We start from the raw sequence: 5,042 nt of genomic DNA, 5'->3' as shown, positions 1-5,042 counted from the left end.
AAGCGGTACAGCATAAGGTGGGACAAGGCAGTCTGAATTACATTTTATAGATGTATTTGTCACATATCTCAGAGTCTCTCGCGATCGTCGTCGTCGTCGTCGTCGTCGTCGCCGCCGCCGCTTCTGCAGAAGTAGTAAATGGCCATCGTAGCAAATGCGGCGAGGGACGGCCTGCCTTCGATTCCGAATGCACAAATTGTGTGGTCTTGTTTCTCAGTCTATATTTGGTCGGTCTCGTCAGAGGTTGAATGTAACGAATGGGTGGGAAAGAGCAAGGGGCAGCGGCTGTGTAGAACGAAAACACAAATCCTCAGGGGTGTGAGCGTTTCGAGATGAGTCGTATACATGTAAATGTTGATCGTCAGTGACCGTGTGGTCTAATGGATAAGGCGTCGGACTTCGTATCTGAAGATTACAGGTTCGAATGCTGTCACGCTTGTGTTTTTCCAGTTCTGAAAAAGAAACATACCGTTTTAATGTAGCAATTGAGCAGTACGAAACCGTCTGAATGTTGCTGTTGACCATTTTTTGCTTGGAGATGCTCTTGAGCTTGAAACACACACAGCAAGACCGGTGTTAACTAACGAAATGGTCGGCAGAGTGCCGACACCGCGAGTTTTGACTGGCACTTGCACATCTAAAACAACGTCGGAAAGTAACTCGATCGGCTTTTGAGTCACATAAAGTATGTGTGTTAATTTTGACGCCACTAGCTCTGCTTGTTGTCATGCAATTTCTTAGCCTCTCAGAAATGATTATGACATAAAAGTGAAGTACGTGACGAGTATGACGTTAGGAAAACATTAGGCAGCATGGAGAGATTCTGTATGGGACCACCCAACCCAAACGAGTACTGTGTGACGTGCTACCCGGCAAGTATTCACCGAGGTAGCCGGCTATCTCAGTCGGTAGAGCGTCAGACTCTTATTCCCAGGGTCGTGGGTTCGAGCCAGACGCTGGGCGGAACGGAATTTTGTTCCGCTGCAGGTGTAAATTACCGTTTTTCTGATTACCGAGATTTAATGGAAATAGCAACTTTAAACTTTGCCTACGTCTCTGTCAGTCGCAAGGAAACTGTATTTGAAGGTGAAGGTGATTTTGTAGACATGTGTAAAAGACATGTTCTGAAATGCAAGTGTTGTGGTTTGGAGAGCACATCGGTTACGTGTCAGATGTGTAGCCAAGCAGTAATTTGTCGCCATAGCTGCAAATATTAGCCGGTAATATGAAGTGTTGTCAGCTAAAGTCTGATGATGCAGACGACCGTAAAGACGAAGTACCCAAGAGTACCGCTAGGCCGCGCCTCTTTAGCTCAGTGGTAGAGCACTGGTCTAATAAACCAGGGGTCGTAAGTTCCATCCTCCCAGGAGAAAGATGAATTTTGGAAATCAGTTGCGCGTCGTGGCCGTATAGCAAACAGTACCTGTGATGACGAACAATTAGCGACAGGCGTTTTTTTAAGATTTACTCTCAGATGTGATTAAGGCGAATGGCGCAGATAAAGCATTTGCCAAAGCGGTACAGCATAAGGTGGGACGAGGCAGTCTGAATTACATTTTATAGATGTATTTCTCACATATCTCAGAGCCTCTCGCGATCTTCGTCGTCGTCGTCGTCGTCGCCGCCGCTTCTGCAGAAGTAGCAAATGGCCATCGTAGCAAATGCGGCGAGGGACGGCCTGCCTTCGATTCCGAATGCACAAATTGTGTGGTCTTGTTTCTCAGTCTATATTTGGTCGGTCTCGTCAGAGGTTGAATGTAACGAATGGGTGGGAAAGAGCAAGGGGCAGCGGCTGTGTAGAACGAAAACAAATATCCTCAGGGGTGTGAGCGTTTCGAGATGAGTCGTATACATGTAAATGTTGGTCGTCAGTGACCGTGTGGCCTAATGGATAAGGCGTCGGACTTCGGCTCTGAAGATTACAGGTTCGAATGCTGTCACGCTTGTGTTTTTCCAGTTCTGAAAAAGAAACATACCGTTTTAATGTAGCAATTGAGCAGTACGAAACCGTCTGAATGTTGCTGTTGACCATTTTTTGCTTGGAGATGCTCTTGAGCTTGAAACACACACAGCAAGACCGGTGTTAACTAGCGAAATGGTCGGCAGAGTGCCGACACCGCGAGTTTTGACTGGCATTTGCACATCTAAAACAACGTCGGAAAGTAACTCGTTCGGCTTTTGAGTCACATAAAGTATGTGTGTTAATTGTGACGCCACTAGCTCTGCTTGTTGTCATGCAATTTCTTTGCCTCTCAGAAATGATTATGACATAAAAGTGAAGTACGTGACGAGTGTGACGTTAGGAAAACATTAGGCAGCATGGAGAGATGCTGTATGGGACCACCCAACCCAAACGAGTACTGTGTGACGTGCTACCCGGCAAGTATTCACCGAGGTAGCCGGCTATCTCAGTCGGTAGAGCGTCAGACACTTAATCTCAGGGTCGTGGGTTCGAGCCAGACGCTGGGCGAAACGGAATTTTGTTCCGCTGCAGGTGTAAATTACCGTTTTTCTGATTAACGAGATTTAATGGAAATAGCAACTTTAAACTTTGCCTACGTCTCTGTCAGTCGCAAGGAAACTGTATTTGAAGGTGAAGGTGATTTTGTAGACATGTGTAAAAGACATGTTCTGAAATGCAAGTGTTGTGGTTTGGAGAGCACATCGGTTACGTGTCAGATGTGTAGCCAAGCAGTAATTTGTCGCCATAGCTGCAAATATTAGCCGATAATATGAATTGTTGTCAGCTAAAGTCTGATGATGCAGACGACCGTAAGGACGAAGTACCCAAAAGTACCGCTAGGCCGCGCCTCTTTAGCTCAGTTGTAGAGCAGTGGTCTAATAAACCAGGGGTCGTAAGTTCCATCCTCCCAGGAGAAAGATGAATTTTGGAAATCAGTTGCGCGTCGTGGCCGTATAGCAAACAGTACCTGTGATGACGAACAATTAGCGACAGGCGTTTTTTTAAGATTTACTCTCAGATGTGATTAAGGCGAATGGCGCAGATAAAGCATTTGCCAAAGCGGTACAGCATAAGGTGGGACGAGGCAGTCTGAATTACATTTTATAGATGTATTTCTCACATATCTCAGAGTCTCTCGCGATCTTCGTCGTCGTCGTCGTCGTCGTCGTCGTCGTCGTCGTCGCCGCTTCTGCAGAAGTAGCAAATGGCCATCGTAGCAAATGCGGCGAGGGACTGCCTGCCTTCGATTCCGAATGCACAAATTGTGTGGTCTTGTTTCTCAGTCTATATTTGGTCGGTCTCGTCAGAGGTTGAATGTAACGAATGGGTGGGAAAGAGCAAGGGGCAGCGGCTGTGTAGAACGAAAACACAAATCCTCAGGGGTGTGAGCGTTTCGAGATGAGTCGTATACATGTAAATGTTGGTCGTCAGTGACCGTGTGGCCTAATGGATAAGGCGTCGGACTTCGGCTCTGAAGATTACAGGTTCGAATGCTGTCACGCTTGTGTTTTTCCAGTTCTGAAAAAGAAACATACCGTTTTAATGTAGCAATTGAGCAGTACGAAACCGTCTGAATGTTGCTGTTGACCATTTTTTGCTTGGAGATGCTCTTGAGCTTGAAACACACACAGTAAGACCGGTGTTAACTAGCGAAATGGTCGGCAGAGTGCCGACACCGCGAGTTTTGACTGGCATTTGCACATCTAAAACAACGTCGGAAAGTAACTCGTTCGACTTTTGAGTCACATAAAGTATGTGTGTTAATTTTGACGCCACTAGCTCTGCTTGTTGTCATGCAATTTCTTTGCCTCTCAGAAATGATTATGACATAAAAGTGAAGTACGTGACGAGTGTGACGTTAGGAAAACATTAGGCAGCATGGAGAGATGCTGTATGGGACCACCCAACCAAAACGAGTACTGTGTGACGTGCTACCCGGCAAGTATTCACCGAGGTAGCCGGCTATCTCAGTCGGTAGAGCGTCAGACACTTAATCTAAGGGTCGTGGGTTCGAGCCAGACGCTGGGCGAAACGGAATTTTGTTCCGCTGCAGGTGTAAATTACCGTTTTTCTGATTAACGAGATTTAATGGAAATAGCAACTTTAAACTTTGCCTACGTCTCTGTCAGTCGCAAGGAAACTGTAGTTGAAGGTGAAGGTGATTTTGTAGACATGTGTAAAAGACATGTTCTGAAATGCAAGTGTTGTGGTTTGGAGAGCACATCGGTTACGTGTCAGATGTGTAGCCAAGCAGTAATTTGTCGCCATAGCTGCAAATATTAGCCGATAATATGAATTGTTGTCAGCTAAAGTCTGATGATGCAGACGACCGTAAGGACGAAGTACCCAAAAGTACCGCTAGGCCGCGCCTCTTTAGCTCAGTGGTAGAGCACTGGTCTAATAAACCAGGGGTCGTAAGTTCCATCCTCCCAGGAGACAGATGAATTTTGGAAATCAGTTGCGCGTCGTGGCCGTATAGCAAACAGTACCTGTGATGACGAACAATTAGCGACAGGCGTTTTTTTAAGATTTACTCTCAGATGTGATTAAGGCGAATGGCGCAGATAAAGCATTTGCCAAAGCGGTACAGCATAAGGTGGGACGAGGCAGTCTGAATTACATTTTATAGATGTATTTCTCACATATCTCAGAGTCTCTCGCGATCTTCGTCGTCGTCGTCGTCGTCGTCGTCGTCGTCGTCGTCGCCGCCGCCGCTTCTGCAGAAGTAGCAAATGGCCATCGTAGCAAATGCGGCGAGAGACGCCCTGCCTTCGATTCCGAATGCACAAAGTGTGTGGTCTTGTTTCTCAGTCTATATTTGGTCGGTCTCGTCAGAGGTTGAATGTAACGAATAAGTGGGAAAGAGCAAGGGGCAGCGGCTGTGTAGAACGAAAACACAAATCCTCAGGGGTGTGAGCGTTTCGAGATGAGTCGTATACATGTAAATGTTGGTCGTCAGTGACCGTGTGGCCTAATGGATAAGTCGTCGGACTTCGGCTCTGAAGATTACAGGTTCGAATGCTGTCACGCTTGTGTTTTTCCAGTTCTGAAAAAGAAACATACCGTTTTAATGTAGCAA

At 46.4% G+C, this 5,042-nt stretch overlaps 1 non-coding gene across 1 annotated transcript; it reads left to right on the top strand.

The window, feature by feature from the left end:
• The first annotated feature begins 4,330 nt into the window (after positions 1 to 4,330).
• Positions 4,331 to 4,402, top strand: Trnai-aau (transfer RNA isoleucine (anticodon AAU)). The gene has a single exon. It is a non-coding gene; the product is annotated as a tRNA-Ile (tRNA).
• Positions 4,403 to 5,042: the final 640 nt, after the last annotated feature.

This window comes from Schistocerca gregaria, unplaced genomic scaffold, assembly GCF_023897955.1.
Source record: "Schistocerca gregaria isolate iqSchGreg1 unplaced genomic scaffold, iqSchGreg1.2 ptg000470l, whole genome shotgun sequence".
Taxonomy (NCBI): Eukaryota; Metazoa; Arthropoda; class Insecta; order Orthoptera; family Acrididae; genus Schistocerca; species Schistocerca gregaria.
This window is presented reverse-complemented; position numbering and strand designations above follow the sequence as displayed.